This window comes from Nyctereutes procyonoides, unplaced genomic scaffold, assembly GCF_905146905.1.
Source record: "Nyctereutes procyonoides isolate TBG_1078 unplaced genomic scaffold, NYPRO_anot_genome, whole genome shotgun sequence".
In the NCBI taxonomy this organism is placed as follows: Eukaryota; Metazoa; Chordata; class Mammalia; order Carnivora; family Canidae; genus Nyctereutes; species Nyctereutes procyonoides.
In genome coordinates, this window is record NW_026575142.1 from 40,420,375 (window position 1) to 40,441,847 (window position 21,473).

Here is a 21,473-nt window from a genome sequence, read left to right on the forward strand (position 1 = left end):
CGCTCACACACCTATGAAGGATATCCTCCCTCCAAACCCTTAAAGTGGCCATGGACAGTACCACATGGAGAATTCCTTGGGGACAATCAGATTCAGAGATAGAATTTTGAACACAGTCTCTACATCCATTCTTGAGTATCTGTCCTGGATTAATTTTGAATATTTTACAACAAAGAAATAAAAGATAAAACTTGCCTTGCTTTCTCCTGCTGTACCCTGTTTCAGAGGTGGAGAGTTTGAGGCGGAGGCCCCCCCTTTGCCGTGGTTGGTGGGGTCTTGGAGCCTGGTCGGTTGGGCTGCCTTCCCCACACCCGTCCACATGCACGTTCCTGTGGGTAGACCGCCTTTGTGCAGGGTTGGAATTGAAAGCTACCAAGGAGTGACTATTTTTTAAAAGACAAACAGACCTGCTTTCTGATACTGTTAATACAAAATGTCAGCTGGGAGCTTGATTTTAGGGTTGAATACAATTACTTGTTCCTGTTTGACTTGACACATCACAGCTGGGAGCCAAATTTGGTGGAGAAAACCAAATTTCGCGTCGTCCTGCCTGACATGAAGTCAGAACAGTTTGTTTATGAAATCTGTTTGAAATGTGCAGTTCTTGTTTTCAGTTGTTGTACAACGGAAGCCGAGGTTCACATGGCGTAGCTCAGAAAACCAAATAACAGAGAAAGTGCAGCGGAAAGCAGATAGTGTGAATTCTCTGAAGGAATTCTGAATATTTATAATCTCCCCAACTCTTTTGCAAAACTGCCAGAAAATTATGTGATTTCATGCTCACCCGTGAAAACACAGAGCACAATAGGCAGCAAACCCATAGGTTTCTATTTAGAGCAGCTGCCAAAAATGGTGCCTTTAAAGACTATGCAAGCTGTTTTTCCTATTTTTTCCAAAAATTCCATGTTTCCTAGTGTAGGAACATTGTTGGTAGCTGGCTTGATAAAGACTTGCAAGGGAAGTAGCCTCCACATGCTATTTAGGACACTGGCTTTTTTTTTTTTTTTTTTTTTTTTTGAGGTGGGAGTGAATTTAGTTGTTCTCAATATAAAAAAAATAAAATCACAACTGTGCCTCAGGTGGTAAGGGATAGACAGGGCTTTCATTCTACAGCGTTAGCAGGAGAATAGGTTTTTAAACAGGTTTCCTATCTACCTACCTATTTGAAGGGAGATTGAAGGCAAAAGCCTTATGAAACCCACTACTGTCCAAGAGCATTTGATCTGGCTCTGAGCAAGTATCAGACTGGAGGAGACAGATTGACCTGCTATGCCCAGGAGAGCGCCTCCTGCTGTGGCTGAGGATGCCCTGTGGCCCGCCCCCCCCCCCCGCCCCCATCTCAGGAAATAGAACAGGGCTGCTAGTACCAGTGGAGGGACTTGAGGCCACCTGACTGCAGGTGGAGACCTGGGGTCCACAGTAGGAATTGAATCCAAGAGGAATGGGACTTTCGGTGAGTTCCAGTTTGGTGTCTATGCCAATATGTCTGTGTTCTCTTGCTTGGAACACTGTAAAACAAATGTGCAAAAGAACAAGAGGCTAAATCTCCCTCTCTCTCAAGAAACGTCCTGAAAAACATGGGAATCCTCAAGTGGTGGTCAGAAGAAGAAACATGAATTTGTTCAAGCATCTTGTGGGCTCCTGGTGCCCTGGCAGGTGCTCCAGCTTTCCCACAGGTGCAGGTTTTCCGCACCCTGCCTGAGAGCTAATAGCGTGCACACAGTAGGGAAACTGGAGGCTCGGCGTCCACTAATGGGCAGCCGCAGTGACAGCAACAGGCTTCGATTTGTGACGTCCCAAGCAGTTGTGATGGCTTTACGGACCTGTGAAAGAAAGACAAGAATGAGAAGCTTGGATGTTGACTCAACCTCTCCATGTGATTAAAAGACAGGTGCAGAATAGAAATGGGGTACTTTAAAATTAGGAATAATTTATGGCTGAAAACCCAAAATCAAACACTCCTTTGCTACTGATCTGCATACTAATAGGCATCTTAGTAGTTAATTACAATTTAGATATCCAATATATCTGCTTTTTAATTCAAAAACTTTATTGCTTTAAATGAGGTTAGTTATGCCCAGATAAAGCAATGCCTTTTGTGAGGATACGTAAACAAATGTGGGTTAACAATGACATTTTATTTATTCATTTATTTAAAATTCTTTGAATGCCAATCTCCATCAATTGCAAGGGAAAATTCAGGCTTGAAATACATATTTTTCAAGGTCCAACTTGATGGGCTATTTCGGAGGATCTACGGAACATGAAAGAAAGGACTGTACTGACATAGGTGGCAAGAGAAAGGTGTTTATCCACCCCTCGTCCCAGCATCTCTTCCCAAACATGTCAAATCCAACCTAATCTTGTCTAGCATGTAGGAATGATCTAAACAAAATCAAACATTGTTTCAAAACAAAGTAATGCCCAATGTTCAAGGGTTTGCAATGGCAGAAGGAAGTATATGATGGAAATAAAGCCACCACTGAGAATCTGCAAGCCTGGCAGTGGCTGCCAAGGGCGAGGCGTAGGAGAACAGCTTCCTGGTGCTGCACCTGCCATGGGGCAGGTCTGCGCTCTGGGAGTCATTGCTTCAAGGCCTCTGCTGTGTCCCCCACCTCTCTCTCAATATGGTCACCTCTCTGGTGTGTTCTGATGGCTTTCTGTCCACGCAGGACTCTGAGAGGTAGCGTGAGGGAGTCCCAGGCAGCCTGGGAGGCCTGGAGACCTACCGTTGTCTTTGGTCTGACTTCTCTCAGTCACAGCTCTTGGTTCGGGCCTTTATGACACAGCTTGCACAAATCTGATCCAAGCCCCTCCTGCTCAAGGTTGACATTGGCATAGGATCAGGTGGGTGCTGGCATGTGGGTGGGCTGAGCACTGGCTGCCTGGGACGGGTGGCAGTTCTTGAACTTTCTGAGCCTCCAGAACTCTGTCTTGTGCAAACTTGGCTCTGAGGCTTGTCCATCACAAAGAACAGGGTGGCTTCCCTGACCCTTGCCCAGACTGTGAACTCCTTCAGGTTGGAGTGCAAGCTTTTAACCTGGGAAATTTTGCCTCATCCTTTTTCTGGGAGGAGAAACAGCTCAGCACACACTCAGACTCTGATGCCAGTGAAGCTCAATCTCATCCCCTGCAGAGTCCCCAGTGTCCCTGGGGAGATGGGACTTCAGAGGGCAGGCTAGGTGGCAGACTGAGCCAACTGACAGCTCCCAAGGCCCCTGCCTCCTGGGCCTGTGAAATCTGAGGGTCTCCACTAGGGGAGACCCCACAGGAAGCTGCACGTTCTGGGCTCTTCCCTTGCTCAGCCCATTTCCCCATCTGGGGAGGCATCTCAGAAAGGGCTACATGCTTTTGTTAAGTTAGCAAATGCAGTTACCTACATACCCAAGTAGACCCCCACACTGCACAGTATAAACTTCAGACCCGCCCACCCAGGCCTGGACTCCTCGTGACCCTGGGCGGGGTTTTCTTCACAGGAAACCCAGGAACAAAAACCCAGGTAATTTTATGAAGGGCTTTTATCTCTCAGGCATCCAATATTATTATCTTACCCCTCAGCTCTCGGAGATTATGTGGTGGTGAGCTTCTAAACCAGTTAGCTCTTGTACCCACTGCTTTATCTCTCTGGTATAAACTCTTCCTTCCTGGTCGATTTCAAGCTGTGAATGCAATGGTGTAACTACAGACTTGCAGATTCCTGACATGAATGACTGGCTCTGGCGAGCCCGTCTGGACTGGGCCAGCAGTCTCCTGGATCTGTCATCCAGTTACGAATCTGGGAAAAGCCACTCTTGCATCTCTCCATATATCCTCATACAAGGGTATAGGGTTTCCCATAGCCTTTCTTTCACCGCAGGCATGGGTGGCCATGCCTGACTGCTGTGCACAGGAGGGAATGGGTGGCCAAAAGCACTTCTCGTTTCACCCCTGCCCATCCCTCACCACCAGCATCCACCCAGACCACTCAGGACAGAGGAAACCCAGACTTAGCTGTCGGCATTTTGTGCTTATGTGGTGGAGACAGCCATGCTCTCTTCCTTCCATGGCCTCACTGGCAGGAAGGTTAAGGACGGTGGCAGGTGCACAGGTGAAGGCCTCTCTCCCTACCCAAGGTGAGGGCCAGGTGGGCAAGGCTGTGCCTCTGGAGAAGCCACAGGCCCTGCACCCTGGTCCAAGTACCCTTCTTTCACAGGTGGCCCAGCTAATCACTACTAGGGAAGCAAGCAAGAGCAGGGAAGCTTTGGTCAAGGATTCTTGAATGAAGATTTCCATCCACAGAGCCAATGGAAGAGGAGAGGAACTCCTAAGTCCCTGCCTGGGTGAGCTGATATTTACATATCCTTAGACTTATTTACATAATTGCTTGTATCCATTCTCATCTGCCTCTTCCTCTATGTCTGTCACTCAACCCATCTAGTATTCATCCTTCCAAAGACATTATTTTCCTTTTACAATAAGTACTTGAACCTCACATTTTTTCAGGCTTACTACTCAAAGCAATTTAAAGTGATTTTTAGAGTGATTTTTAAGTGTAGAGTGATTTTAAACTAAAGCTCAGAAAATATTGATAAGCAGGAGTTTTTTGAATTCTGTATTAGCATTAAAATAAATCTAATTTAAAATTATGCAAGACTGGCATTAGAATTCAGAAACTGTGTGTGTCTGTGTGGCCAGAATATTTAGGATGCTTCAGCTGATAACCTGCGGTGTATTTACTTTCATTAGATTCTCTGATGCACATTTAATTAAAAGGAGAGATGAGACGTGATCTCTGGCTTGTTTGTACTTTTGTTTGTTTTTATAAGTGAATCATAACAGGAAGTCTAGAAATATTAATTCAAGCCCGGCTGCTTTACTTTGGAACCAGCAGACACTCAATGCCTAATAGAGCAAATGAAATTAATGGTGATTTTAATTCTCTATATGGATGTATAGATGTGTCTACAGAAAAAAATCATTTCTTACCCCGTGCTTTTCTTCTTCTACTTTCTGAACTAACTCATCATCAAGATCACCCAAAATAAGCAACTTAAAATATTCATCAGAGATAATTTTGTCTGACTCAGACATATTTGGAAAGGAATATAATATACCCAGAGAGAAAATTCTCATCTGTGTCATTGAGCTGTTGCTTTGTGGAAGAAAAGTCATTCTTCCAAACTGGACCCATGCTGCCCTGGACCTGACAACCCCAGGGCCGGTCCGTGGAGGGACAGCCACCCACGGGGAAATGTGCAGCGCATTACCAAGATGACTCGCATCTATCCCATCATTTGGCTCATCTTCCCAAATCATTATCAGCAGTTGTCAGGCTACTTTGGACCTACAATTCCTACGTTTTGAATTGGCTGCAAAGGCTCTAATGGATATTTATCAAAGCAATTGCTGTGCCCGTATTGTTTTCCACAGCAGAGTCATCTGATTAGCTGCCAAGGAGACCAAGAGAGCCCGTGTCAGGAGCACCCAGCGTGCACTGTTCCATTTGTACATCGTATAAGTGAGAACTGCCCGTGTGCTTCTCGAAGGGAGTGCAATGATCTCTGCATTTCACTTTGTGAATTTTGAAATGAATGCTGTGACTAGAAGTGTGCCTGAAAGCCTAGAGTCTGCCCACCTTGATTCCGGCCCTCGTACTCCTCCTGTGTGTGGGAGACAGAGTTGGCCATGCTCATTTTCTCTCTGTTCTTATCCAAACACAAGCCTGTCGGAACGAGACCCGTGGGTGAACGAGACCCGTGGGTGCAGAGCTTAGAGCCAGGTGAAGCAAGTGGGAGTTCACCTGGGTGTCTGACCCCTAGAGGGCAGAAGTGCTGGCCTCAAAAGGACTTCTGAGGACAGAACGGAAAAGCGATTTGGGCCAAGTGTTCCATTTTACCCCAAAACACATACTGATAGGAGACCTCATGTTCTGTTGTCGGAAAACTTCTCTTTCTACAGTGAAAGAAAGTGAGAGAGACCATCTGCATTCAGAGATGCAAATTGCCATTCGAGGGTAACTTTTTTTCAGGAGGGACAATAATCAGCATATGCGTGTCGCTACACTTACTGTGTTATTGCTGGAGCCTGACCCGTTTACCGATGTCACTGAACTCCGGCCGTCAAGGAGTGCCGTCCTTGTCCTGCTGCAGACAATGCTGTCAATCAGCCACCCGCTGCCAGGTCCCCCTGGCTTTGTCCTCAGGTCCCCACTGCGTCCAGGCAAACATCTGAGCTTTCCGAGGGAGGGAGTTTGCACAGGGTTTTCTGGGGAAGAGAGCCCACTTAATTGTTAACTCATTGTCTACACGTAGCATCTGTTGACATTAGTAATGTAATTGCAGTGATAATAAGCTCATTGACTTAGTGTGTAGGGAATAATCAGTCAGGACATCACATTTGTCTTGCTTTACTTGACGGCTCGTCTTCCACGCTGAATAGACAATGTGGGTGCGACCATTGTTTCAAGGAAATGAAGCGGCACAAACCTCCCTGCCCTTTCCACCCCGCCGGCCCCTCGCCCCTCTTCCCCGCCAAGAGCAGGGGTGCGCCCACCACCCCTGTCGCTGGTCGGGGATGGTCCTCAGAAAGGAGCACAGCCTGGTGCCTCCGGCACCCCTCTGGGCTCAGCGCGTCCCCCCGGCGCCCGGCAGGTGCCTCGCGGTCCGATCCCAGGAAGCCGGGATCGCGGGGCTGGAGGTGAGCCTCGGTGGGCCCGAGGGCGGCGGGGCAGGGGAGGCAGGGTGCTGCCCGGCTCAGCCGCGGGGGCTCTGCATCCCTCTCCCCCCCCCCAGCTGCAGACGGAACACCCGCTGCGGTGAGCATGTGAAGTTCCACAAATAACGCAGAGAATCGTTCTCTCCCGCCTCTGCAGCCTCACCCGCCCCCCCCCCCCCCCCCCGGCCCGCCCTCCCTGATGAGGATGCTCAGCTTCCCGGCGGCCCGGCCTGGGGACAGGGACCTGGCGCCCGACCCACCATGCCTGCCTGCCTACTGGAGCCTCTGCCTCTGTCCTCCAGGGAACCTCGGACCTGGGGAGCCAAAGCTCCGGCCCTACACGCTAAACCCTTCCGAGCCAACCTCATCTCGTCCTGCTCTGGCCTCACCCAAAGTCTATCACCCTGTGTTCGCATTCCCTCTTGTTGCCTCTCGGAAACACACACACACACAGACAAGCACACAGACCCATAGAGGCACACAAGATGCACACAGAGACACATAGAGACACACAGAGACACATGCAGACACACACAGACATACACACACGGACACACACAGAGACACACATATACAGAGACACACATGCAGACACACAGAGACACATAGAGACACATAGAGACACACACAGACACATAGAGACACACATGCAGATGTACACAGAGACACGCACAGGCACACATGCAGACCCACACAGAGACACATGCAGAGAGACACACACAGACATACACACACAGAGACACACACAGAGACACAGACACAGACACAGACACATACACAGACACACACGCAGACACACAGAGATACACATGCAGTCACACACAGACACACACACACGGACATACACACACAGAGAGACACATAAACATAGACACATACACAGACACACGCAGACACACAGAGATACACATGCTGACACACACACAGACATACATACACATGGACATACACAGACACACAGAGACACACAGACACACACACATATACAGAGACACACAGAGACACACGCATATAGACACACACACAGAAAACAATTAAGATATGAAGGAAGACCCTAATCATTATGATTATTCATTGTCCATGCTGTCCCCATCCTTGTGTCATGGAGAAAGAGAAAGGCATGCTGCACCCAGCTGCAGAGCCGGGGATGCTGCCCACAGCTCAGCAGGATGCCACATCCTGCCAGCCCACAGCTGGCCCTTTCTGCCCAATCAAAAACACGGGAACGTTTTCTTATTTTTATCTACTACTTGCTCCTGTGACTAGATGGGCATTTTAGCAGCAAAGATAAACCTAAAACCACAGCTACAGCTGTCGCTTGACATAGACATGCAGGTGTAGCCACGTGGCTGCGACAATGACATGCGCATCATGTGTAGATACACACGGGCGGGAAGATACTGTTTAAAATGCCAGGGGAGTAAGCTTGAACCCCTATCACTACTCCTTCATGAAGGGGGCCCGAGACTTACTGCACTCTGAACTTGCACCGTTAGTTCCTCAAGGTAAAACCATACGGGACTTCTTCCCTTTAAGTATTGGTGGACATTTCACCAAAGACACATGACGCCCACTCCTTCTCCCAGGACCAGTGATCCTGTACCTCCTAGGAAGAAAGAGAACAGCAGCAAAAGAGACATACTATGTTCTCAGCCTGCACTCTCCACATTGTTACTGCTATAAAAAAAAAATAAGCCTAACCTAAAACTTCTATAACTTCCTGAAAATGTTGAGAATCATCAATGAACTTTGAGACTGACATCGGTGGGGAGATTTGGAATATATAACAGCTCATTTAAATTCTTGCAATATTGGTCAGCTCCTGGTGGATTACGTGCATGGTTCCTGATTCAGATCAGTTTCCACTCTGATAGGGAAGAAAGCCTAAATATGATATTTGATAGTTCAAAATAGGCTACCAATCAGATGCATGACATGGACTTTTCTCTTGTGCTTTAGGCATCAGACAATCCAGATCAGACTTTCAGTAATTTATCTTCCCAAGTTCAACAACAGATTTGAATTAAAACCAGACAAAAGACAGGGCACATACTCCTCACAGCTCAAAAATGCACAACACAATATGCAGGGCCGGGTGGCACTTGCGACAGTCCTCGGAGAAAATGACGGATACATCACACAAGTGAATGTCGGTGCTGAGCCTTTGGAGGGGCCACATAAGGAACTTATCTTAAGACCCTGAACAAAGAAAAAGCTGGCTAAAACAAAAGACTATAGTCTAAGCTTAACTAAACCAAGCAGAAGTTAACATCAAAGCAAACAGTGGTAACAAAGAAGTTTATAATTCCCTGCTTGATTGCTTGCCTTTATGCAACACGTCCTTTAACAAAGTGTCTGACGTGGGGGTGCCTGCCTGGCCCAACTGGTTGAACATCTGACTCTTGATTCCCACTCTGGTCGTGATCTCAGGGTCCTGGGATCGAGCCCTGGATCCAAATTCACGCTCAGGGGGGCTTGTTGGAGGTTCTCCCTCTGCTCCCCCTGCCCTTCACAGTCTCTCTCTCTCTCTCTCTCTCTCAAATAAATAAATGAATCTAAAACAAGCAAAGTGCCAGATGCACGTGAAGTTATTTGGAAAGCAGTCTGTGTCTTTGGGATGTTGGCAACAGGTGTCTATCATGAAAGTTATCTTTAAGTAGTCTTTATAAACACACAGGTTGAAGTTGATAAATGAAAAGTCTTTTAACTACAAAAAAATGGCATGCTTTAAGAAAATTAAATGGCAGATACAATGTAATTAGAACTATTAGCAGTATTTTTTAATATTTTATTTATTTATTCATAGAGGCAGAGAGAGAGAGAGAGAGAGAGAGAGAGAGGCAGAGACACAGGCAGAGGGAGAAGCAGGCTCCATGCAGGGAGCCCGATGTGGGACTCGATCCTGGGTCTCCAGGATCACACCTCAGGCTGCAGGTGGTGCTAAACCACTACACCATGGGGGCTGCCCCTATTAGCAGTATTGTGTCACTACTGTTATTATGCAGTGTAATGAATTTTCTAAAATCCTTAGGTTTCCAAAGAAATGCATGCCTGTAATCCAGCACTTTATCTGCACACCTGTTCTCAGATGGGATTTTTTGTGTGTGTGCTGTTGTTTTTTTGTGTTGTATCTGATACAACTTCAGAGCTTGGAAGAGTGGGAGCCAGAGGAGAAGGCGTTCCATGTTCCATTTTGTCATTAGATAGTATTTGTTTGATGGGATCAAGACCAGGGTAGGGTACAAAGGTACAAAGAAGGTGCCTTTTCTGAATTTCAGAACCCTGGAGGAGGCTTTTTATACTGAACCATAGCACAGGCCCTCAAGGGGGCTCTGGGGGCAAGGGGTGGCTTCCATGGAGGTCTATATGGGCAGGATTCTAGGGCACTGGCTCTAGATCCCATCCATCATTGTAGCCAAGGGCAAAAAAAAAAAAAAAAAACATCTTCCCCTCTCTCTGCCCTTTCCTCCTCCTCTTTCCTCTCCTCTCCTTCTCTTCCTTTTCCTTTCCCCTCCTAATGCCCTTCCTCCTCGGTACTCCCCCTCCTCCCCTCCTCTTCTTCCCCTTTACCTTCTCCTTCTTCCTCTCTTCTTATTCCCTCCTTCTTTGATAATCTATGTTGCTATTTGGTATTTTTGTACTATAATATCTCAACAAAAGTTTCAACATACAAATAAACATTTTTGAAACCATTGTCCTAAAGTAACTTTAGGAAAACCTAGGGCCATTGTAGAGCTAGAGATTAATCTGATACCCTTTGAATGTAGGGGATTGGTTACCAGTGATGAGTTTTTGAGTGACATGAGAACCTAAAGCTCACCGCCTGGATTGCTGACTTCGTCCAGGATGCAAAAGATGGAGTAGTTTGGGGTCTAAAAAGACTCCTGGTTTTTTTTGGACTCACCACTTTTGGGGATTCAAGATTTGAAGAAGGGGACCCCCGAAGTTGAGGAACCTGTTGCTGGGATCCCAACTTAATCTAGAACCATCCCTAACCACTAGTCCCTGGACCCCAGAACCATGTGTGATACCTTCTCAGGAGCATCTCTCCCAGGTTATGTTTGGTGAGTAAATGATGCATCAGGGACAGTTAGAATTCCCAAGGGAATTGCTGCATAGTTAGTTCCTCAGAAGGAATAAAGGAAAGAGAAATTCTGCTCTTCATGTTGGACAGGAGTAGCTGCCTTAGCCCTTCTTAGATCAGAGTTCACTTGCTTCAGCATTGAGGATGGTTAGATACATGTCGTTAACTGAGATTTTATTTCAACCATTTTTGAACACACAGCTCTATGAATTTGAAACCCAATATGACTATGATTTAATAAAATTATGATTAAAATTATCATTAAAAACTGCTAATATTAACAAAGACATAGACCTTGTCCATATGAATATTCTTGAAGTAGGTAAAGGGTTAAAATTAAAGATGGCAATCTGGCTTCAAATCCCAATTGGGGTCCTTATAGTTTGCACACTTTTTGTGTCTCACTCCTCTCTCTGAAATGGGCAAGAACTAGGAATAACAACCACTTCCAAGGTGTCCCATCCATGCATCCATTCCTTTATTCAAGAGTACTTATTACTTGCTTCTGCTTGCTATTCTTACTCCATTGTAGGCACTTTGCTTGGACTCTGGTATTTAATAATATACGTGAAAGTACTTTTCACAGAGCCAGGGTGGGTGCAAAGCAAGCAGTGGCTTGTTAATACTACTTTTTAAATACTTAGTTCTTGTCTATCTTCATTTATACTTGGTGTACTGAGCAGCAAAATAACTTTGTTAAAACATGGAAATCATACAATCCTCGTTTTAGTAGAATGGCACCTTCAGAGCCCCAAATAAGTGGCTTTCCATCTCAATTTTCACTTTTTTTCTGACCATCTTGGGGAAACTAAGTATGTGGGATGTCAGCCTTTATTGTAAAGAAGTTCAAACCAATGTCTAACCTAAATGCACACTTTTCCAACTAATGTCAAATCATCTGTTAGATTTTGATGGAATTGGTGAACATCTGGTCAACCACAGGAGTGAAGATTAAAGTCCTATGGGGAAGAGATGATTCCTTGATTCATGAGGAAGGACTTCCTCAGTGCTATATACACTGTAATCATGTTAGCTATATAACCAAGTTTTTATAAATCCGAATTAAGAAAAGTTGTAACCGTACATTTTGGGTCTAAATCCGAAACCACTTTTCGGTGGGCCCAGGGGTTGACCAGCTAGATGAAGAAGAAAAAAATCAGACTTCTAGACGCCTGGGTGGCTCAGTGGTTGAGTGTGATCCCAGGGTCCTGGATCTAGTCCCACATCAGGTTCTCTGCAGGGAGCCCGCTTCTTCCTCTGCCTGTGTCTCTCCCTCTTTCTGTGTGCCTTTCATGAAAAAATAAATAAAATCGTAAAAGAAAAATAAAAATATAGACTCCAAAGAGAGAATGCCATATGTCTACTACCTTCATAAATAATACCTAAATCCAAAAAGATTGCATTGAGTTCTTTTTTTCGAATCAGACAGCAATATGTGGCATATTACCATAGAGGCAGCCTTATTTTCAGGGTCTCCAATTCTTCAAGGGCAGAATGCCTTTGGGTAAAGGGAGGTCAGAGTTGACATGCTCAGAGAGCCTTTGCTGGGGCAGCTCTTGGAACCATGAGCATGCTCCCCTCTAGAGCTCGCTCCTCCAGGGAAAGATGACTGCAGTATGTGACTGGAACCGGGGTTCTCCCAAGCATTGCTCCATGGCTTTGTACCACTCAGCTAACTCTCCTGAATCTCAGTCCTTTCACAAGTGACATGGCCAGAAGTCACTGCCCTCCAGGATGTGCTCTGTGTTAAACTGAACGATCCAGCCAGAGGTGTGCTTCCCGTCCTTTCTCTGTCTTCTCCAGCACTCGGCCAGTTTGCTTTCCCACATTTCTACATTTAATATTCTCCTCAAGCAACCTAAAGCTATTTTCTATCATTCAATGCCCAGGATTTTATTCAAAAGGAACCTTGAGGATTATTTTGGGCCGTTAGAGAGACTAATAAAATGCTTGGCAGGTGGTTGAATGTTGTGGTGAGCTAATGTCTCAAAAGTCTTTCAAGGGGGGCAGAAATGATTCCCGAGAATATTCACAGTGTTTAAAACAGGCATCAGCAGTAATTAGGTGTGCAGAAATCTTATCTGATTAAACAATTTGATGACAAATTCTGACATCACGATTATAAAAAGAACTGGACATTATTAAAAATGGATTTTCCCTAAATATCTACAATTTCCTTCTTTTTAAATTTCTTGACAATAAAATTCAGGTAATGAGAATGCTCTTGTAAAAAAGGACTTTTGGGACTATGAGGTAGTAAAACTTTATTCAAACTCATTACAAAGCTCTAAAATAAAAGGCATTCTACTTTAACATTTATTGAGTCGACTTTTTTTGGTGTGTGCATAGGGGTAGGGGGTAGTGCCAAGGTCTCCTTAGGCAACAAAATAAACAAACAAAACTCAGTTTCCCCTTCTTATGTTGAGTCTAAAGCAGCCAGGACAAAACGATGCTGGGACCACTGTGCTTGGTGCTGCTGTGGAACCCACGTGGCAGGGTCTAGAGGAAGCTCTGAGATGATCCAGTGCAGCCACTCGCTGTCTCCATGAAGAGTAAAAAGAAGGAGCCTGGAGACAGGAGGTATCCCAATACTCCCCCTGGGGGGATGGAGAGTGGAGAAGATACTCCAGCATCGACTTGACTCTCAATCCACCTCCCCAGGGCACCCACCTAGGCCAGCCAGCTTCAAACCATAGAGAATAGAACCGACTCCACGTGCCCACTTTTGGTGGGAGGGTAGCCTGCACTGGGCCAGGTGGAGGGTCATGGAAATGAAAGGACGTGCTTTCTGCTTCTCTTGGCTCATAGCTCTGTCCTGAGACTGCCTTTCTTGGACCCTGTGGCCTGGAACATCCATACAGGCAGCTCCTCTGAGGGGGATTCTCACCACTGGGTCCCCTCCACACCCTGCTCATGTCTGAGCTCACCTGGCCCCTCGCCCCGCTCCCTGGTATTGGTCAATCTCCCACTGCAGCACCCACTGGCCCCCAGCAGAGGCGGGCCTTCTTGCTCTCTGCTCTCCCAGCACTGCTGGCACCTGGGGGGTTCTGGACAAGCCATTGGTGCTTTGTCAAGTATTTACAGGAAGGTTGTTCCTGGGTTATATCTCGATCCAAGGCAGACAATGACAGCACCGTAAAGTAGAATTGGTTATAGAGTCATGAATAACATGGCTATCAACACATCGGGGCACATTTGGAACTCGCCAGAATCAGACACCAGGTTTGCCAGGGGAGCACTGCCTCCTGCCAGCCCCACAGCTGGGCTGCAGCCTGTTGGGAGGTCACGGCCTGTGACCTGCCCTCACTGTGCATGGGGTGAGCTCAGAGCTCTGTCTCCAGCACACATTTCCTCCGTGTTGCCTCCGGGCTTTCCTTAGGTGCCCCACGATCCACCCCTGTCAGGATCCTCCTACCCAAATGCTTTTCTCACCGATGTAATCACAGTCACTAGCTATTGGTAACAAATCCCCCTAAACCCTGTGTTGTCTCCTAGGGCCAGACCTATACCCCCCAGTGCGTTCTGGGCATCTCCACCTGTGGGGACTGTCAAAGCCCAGCTGAATCATGATCCCTTCTCACCGGTGACTTTCCTTTCTGGATTTCCTGTTTCCCAATTTTTTTTTTAACCTGTTTCCTACTTCTGATATAACCCATGATCTGTCGACACACAAATGCTCAAAACTGTGTGGCCATCCAGAGTCCCCTTCTAACTTCTCCCCCAAAACCCTGCATGTTGACTGCACTGTTTTGACCTTATCTCAGTAAAGCCCTCGGGTCCCGGGGATTGCTTCTGGCTGATCGCCCTAAATCAGCTCTCTCCTCATCCTACTCCATCCCACACAGATTATTTTTTAAAAGTTTCTCAGGATGTACATATGATGGTGTTAGACCCACTCAGAACTCACATCAGCTGGCTTTTGTTTCCTAATAAATTAAGGTTCTACTGCTCCATCGGGCCTCCAAAACCGGGGGCCGTCTTCACCACCCCATGTACCCCTAGTGCCCCATGCTCCACCTCTGGTGGATGGAACTCCCGGGGTCTCCCCATCTGCTCTGAGCTGCTGCTCACGTGGCCCTGCTCACACTGTGGCCCCAGGCTGGACCGTGAATGCCTGCCTCTCCCACACTCATGCCTGTGGGCAGTGGGGTTGAAGGCATCATTACTGTCATTTATTGAAGTTGCCACCTGTTGGCCACATGCCAAACCCTCTACCTGTGTTACCCCACGTAACCCCTACGATATTCTGTCTCATATGGACGAGGAAGCTGGGGCTTAGATTATTTACTACAAGGTCACAGAACCTGTAAAAGGCACTTGGGGGATGACAGGGAATCATTTACTAGTAACAAATTCATGTGAGATCTGTAAGGAATAGAACGATCAATGAAATTTGTTGGTTACGTTGAGATGATCGTCCTCTGGAAAAGGCATCCATAAATTTGACATTCTTAGACTAGGTTTTATGCTTGATGTGAGGGCAGTGAAAGGAGGTGTTTACACAGGGAAGAGTGACTGAGGCACCACCCAGGCACAGCTGGGCAACGCTGGGAGCCGAAGTGGCCCCTGGACAAGACAGGGAGCATGCAGTTTCACTCACCACCACACACGTCCCTGAGTGTGCCTGCCCTTGTGGCAGCTCTGTACAGGCCTTCATCCTGATTTCCAGTAGAGGAACGTCCTCATGTCCTTGATTCCTGCTCATCTCCTAGGATCCTGAGCTCTGAGCTTGGGGCAGACCTCTTTCCTTCCTCATGTCTGGTCCCCGCAACCTGTGCTTCCCTCTCTCTTGCTGGTGATTCCTTCTGAGTACTGGCCTCCCTCACCTCCCTGTGTTCTCCCCAGCTTCTGTCCTCCCTGTCACCCATCAGACCTTCCCCTACGTCAAGCCCTGGGCAGGTGCCTCTGCACCTGGAGGTGATGGAAAATTACCATGTCTGGTCACACTGTTCACCCAAGCTCCAGACTCATGATTCTGAATTCCTAGTAGGTTCTTTCAAGTGACGCCCCTCCTTGGAAAGGCCCTACCCCCTACCTAGCCCTGAAGCCTGGTCTGTATCCTATACTTAGGATTCAAATACATAAAACCACACCCTCTTTGTCTCCCAAGACACATTTCAGAAGCTGACAAGAGGTATTACTATTTGTGATTGTCCAAACAGAAGGTGAATTAAACTTGAAATAGACTTGATGAATCCAACAGGGATGCATCAGCCATCCTGTAGCAATCATGCAAGGGAGCCTTGATCAGAGCTTGACCTTGATGGTGGCATCAGGCAATTCTGGTTGGTTGATGCAAAACAGTGAATCTGTTGGCACAAATCAGAAGAACTTAAGATGGAATAGACCACATGCAGTACATGCACATGTTATGTGGTTATTATCACTGGTAAATGGGTATTAAATTTAAAAATACATTCAGCATAAAAAATGAGGAAGTTACTTTCATAAACAAAGAACAAAAGTGAAGTCATACCAGGGTGAAACGGTGTTCTTTGCTTTTCATTATGAGGGGTTTTGGGGAGGATGAAAGGAGGACAACAGAGACTTCCCTGCAGATGTGCCAAGGCCCACAGCATGGGCAGCTCTCTGTGCTGTATTTGGAAACACTTCTGCAGATGCATTCACTGAGGAGCCAGCAGGTGCAACATTATGGTAGGTACCCTAGGTAGGAAGCCAATAGAATGCATCTCTACCCTTAAGGCTTTGGTGAAAATGAAGGACTGAATCACACATGAATGGGTAGTGCCTTCTGGATTGTGTGGAAGGCGTGGGCTTCAGGGTTAGGTAGATTCGAGACTTCACCCCTCTGACACCCAACAGCAGGCCCTGACATTGACTCAGCACTCAGTGCCTAGCAGACACTGAGCTCCTTCCACCCACTTGTCCACAAGACCCTGAGCTCTAGTGTAGGGACTTTGAGGTCCAGGTCAGATGTAACATGACTGGCTCAAGGTCACAGTAAGGGAAGTGGTCACAAGGGTCACAGGAAAACTCAGGCAGCTTGAGTGCAGCTGCCAGAGAGCAGTCTTGGCCAGTATCTGTGACCTGAAGACAGTTTTCACCCTTGAAACTCAGCTGTCAGATCTGTAAAATCGGAAGTGCGTCTCAGTGTGTTAAGTAGAAATTACATGTGACACAGACGTCAAGACACCAGCTCAGAGCATTAGGTCTGAACTCAGGAAGGTCAGTTTCCCTCCATTTCCCACAATACTGAACAGATCTACAGTGTGATGAAGTCAAACAAGTCCCAGAGCTCCAATAGACCGTATATGTAGTTGACAGCCTAAAAATATTAATCATCCTAATTATATGTGATAACAAAAAGATATTGACTACTTTCCATTTCATCTATTTGCACTTATTTTTGTAATTCCCACAGCCACATTATGAGGTAGATATTCTTGTCCCTGCAGAAAAAAAAAATGAATTTGAGAGAATATAGAATGAGAGTCAATTTCCAGTCCCAGTCACTGTGGAACATGTCACAGGAGGGTCCACACCATCAGGTGTATTCAGTATTTTAGCAACTAGCTCCATTGGATACAGCTCTGTATCTGAATACATTTTCCTTTAAAGCAAATAATTAAAGAAACCCTTACATGGTGCTACTTAGAATACCAAAAGCATGCTATCCCCTAACTGGATGTTATGGCACCACAGCAGGTTGGGAACGGATGGCCTATGGGCCAGCAGAAGTGAATCCTCTTGCTCCTCCTGGCTTATACCACCTACTTATTTATCCACATCCTGTGATTACTTGATTGGGTTCTTCTCTTGGTGAATTCACACATAAGGGATCAGTTTTACTATTGGAATGACGTAGGGCACGCTGATTTACGTATACACTGATATTCAAGGTCCACCTTTCCATCTTTGAAATACACGGGATTGGGAAAGTGAGAGGAGCCGTGAGACTCACTGCCATCATCCCTTGCAGGCTAATGGTTCATTGTTCTGAAAACGAAAAAACACATCACAGAAAGCATAGAAACAATTTAAGTCAAAGCTAGGAAAGTTCAATTTTTACAAGTTATGTCTCTATTGCATGAACGCAGTCCTGGGTACTTTATGCCACATGTTTGTGTTCACTGGATGCAGAATACAGCATGCTTTCTAGAACCACTGTGCTCTACAGCTTAGGGGCTCCCTTCCCCGGCCTGCACTCCGCAGTGTTCCTGCCAGGACCTATCCAGCAGAACTTTCCACCAATGATGGGGATGGTGTCTTCCAGCACAGTAGCCAGTAGCCTCATGTGGCTATCAGACAAGGGAAGAACGGTTTTTTTAATTGAGGTAAAATACACATAACCTTTAATGTAACATTTTCATCATTTTCAAGTGCACGGTTCAGTGGCGTCAAGTACGCTGGTCATTGTGGTGCAGCCCTCACTAGCAGCCACTTCCTGAAGTGCTTTCATCTTGTAAACCTGAAAGTCTGTGCCCATCATACAATGGCCCTAGGTGTCTCCCCAGAAGTGGACTTGCACAACTCATGTCCTCCTGTGACTGGCGTATCTCAGTCAGCATGATGCCCCCAAGCTTCATCGTGGCAGGTGTCTGAATCCCTTTCCTTTTTAAAGCTGAATGATATTCCAGGGCATGTCCATAGCACCATTCCTTTGTCCTTTCAGATGTTGCTGGACACTCGGGGTGCGTCCGCCTTTTGGCCACGATGGATAAATAATGCTTCCGTGGACATGAGAGCACAGATATCTTTTTGAGACCCAAGGAGCTAAACATTCAATTTCATCTGATTTTCACTAACTTAATTGCAAGGAGCCACAGGCGGCTATTGGCCACCACATTGGATCACGGACCTCCTCTGAGTCACTAGTTTGGCAACTCTCGTGTCACATGTTACAGTGAGAAAGAGGAAGATGGGGATAGTTTAGCATCTTGATACCGGGTCTGGTCTCCTGTTGAGCTGGCTGACTGCACTTTGAGTTGTGCTGCAGTGCCGAGAAAGGCTGGAAGCTGTGGCCTTTGTGGACGTCCATGGTGTTGCTGGCAGCGTGGGGAAATACTTTTGTTCCTAACTGCTTTTCTACCTGAACAATCAAAACCTTCAGCGCTTGGGCCCGTCCTCTTTCTAGTGAATGGAATGCCAGCCCCTGCTCCACCATTAGGATCAATATCCCAGCCATTATGTTGGCAAAAGAGGCAGCAAATCACATTTACGTGGATTGTCAGCCTCATTATTATAAGCAGATGGCAGCTCATGCACTACAATGCAGGCCCAAAAAGACTGACATTATTTCAAATTAAAATCTATAATGCTAATACACATCTCTGAGTCTTTGTGCAGGCTTGAGTGCATTAATCTTCTGAATGATTTGCTGATGTTATGCTGCTCTGGCTGTTTTCACATGAGTGGAGCTAAAAGGAGGGCTTTTAACTGAGAATGGTTAACATTTATTCATACAGATTGATAAAAGCCAACATGCAATTTTCTTTACTAGTACCTCCCTAATAGGAATTAATGGGCATTTTAAAGAGAAATTCCAAGTTCAAGGAACCCAGAAAAAAATACTCCAACCCAGGAGAGGCAATGTCACGCCCCATGTGCCGACCACAACTTCATCAGGTTCTATATTCATTTAACAGGCTGCTGCAAGTCTTCTTTTAGCCGAAGGTAGAATGGAAAATGTCACAAAGCGCAAATATAGGAGGAGCCTTGGCTTGGAAGAGGTTTTTTTTCGCAAACGAGTCTAGGATTTGCGCTTTTGAATTGAAAAACAAGACGAAGAAAAGTTTTTATGGGGAGATTGGTTGTTGCTCCGAAACTCCTCTATGGAAAGCAACACTTCATGTTTTCAAAGATGGTATTTATTTAAACCGTAAACCCATACGAGTTATCTTCTTTCCTACAAAGTGATACATGGACTCTATTCACAAAGCATTTGAACAAATGAGACTATTTAGCAAGAGATGGGGTTTTATTTTTGTTCATGGTTTGGATGTTTCAGTTGTTTCCCCAGCGTGTTCTACAATTTATGACAGTAAGATGTGTGTAGAAACAGCATAGTGTGTAGAATGTTCACATGCAAAAACTGTATTTTTTTCTTTCCTAATATTTAATTTGGTGACTTGATTGCTATAAAGTACACTCCCTTGAATTCATATATAACCAAAAATGGGGATATTTCCCTCATAGACTGAAATCTGTATTTTAAACAAAACAGGAACTTTAAAAAAATTTATTTTTATTTTTTGATTTTTATTTTAAAGAGAGTCCTTAAAAATAGGAAAGTGTGTAAGACCTGCTTTATTTACTAGAATAATAAGGAAGTGGTAGGATTATGGATTTGAAGTGACATTTGCACTGAAAAGATTCCAATTAATTAAAAAAAAAAAGTTACCTACCAAGACTGGTCAGAACCAAAGATGCAATCCACTGGGAGAGTTTGTTCAAAGATGCTCATAAGATAAGCTTGCTTGTCCATATTTCTATTAAAAAGGTTAATTATACGCCCCATCCAATAAAACCAAATGAGGTAATGTCTTGTTTATCCAATAACCCAAATGTTGGCAAGCCAGTGACACAGAGCACAGCTACAAAACCTCAAAGAGGTAACCCAGGCCTCAGAGCTGCTCTGAGACTGTCGTTAACCAAGTCCTTGCACGTGACTCTGCAAAAAAAAAAAAAAAAAAAATCAATCGTAGAATTTCAGAAGATAAAGAACTTCAGGGATCATTTGCTTTGACCCCCTAATTTGACAGATGAGAAAGCCGGATCCCGGTATGTCACATGTGTTACTGGACAGCACACACAGCAATGGTTTGGGTCCATGCAGCATCCCCTGGGTTCAAGGGCACTGCAGCCCGTCCCTGCCTGGTGCTGAGGCCAATTTCCAGGTCTCCCACTGTGCTCTATAGAACCCTTCTCTTTGGGAATGGGCGGCATTGAACATGACAGCGTGTCACTCCCATTGTGTTCGTTTTCTGGCATTTCCACCACAAAGCACCACAGGCCGGGTGGCTTCAACAACAGACCATACCATCTCATGGTTCTGGAGGCTGCAGGTCCAAGGCCCTGGGGTCAGCAGGATTGCTTTCTTCTGAAGCCATGAGCTCTGATCTGCTCCAGGTCCCTCCCCTGGCTTCACGGATTTGTTGCCACGTCTGGTATTCTGTGGCTACTAGAAGCATCCCCCCACTTGGGCCTTCACGTTCACATGGCTTTCTCCCTGAGTGTGTGCAGGGGTCCCCAGTTCCTTCCCTTTTATGAGGACACCAGTCATATTGTTCAGGGTTCACTGTTATGACCTCATCTTAACTACATCTGTGAAGACCCTGTTTCCACGTAAGGTCACATTCACAGGTTCTGGGAATTAGGACTTGGACGAATCTTGTTTTGGGAAATAATTCAACGCAGAGCACCCATGATTGTTGGCAAAGGTGGGAAGGGGTTTTGCAAATTTACTTTTAGGTACTCAAAAGGCAGATTAACCTAGTGTACCTGGCCTCCTTGGGTGAGTCCTTTGAAGAAAGGCCTGGAGGTGAGAGGCTCCGAGCAGCAGGTGTCTCCTTTGGCCTCAAGTATGAGGTTGAAATATACATTAAATAAACATAAGTTCTCTCCCAGCCTATCACTCCAAAGTTCTCTGTTTTAGCAGAGCACAATATGGAGTAACCCAGAGTTATCCAAATAAAACACAAATTTTGTGAGAAGTTGAAGATACAAGAGGTAAACA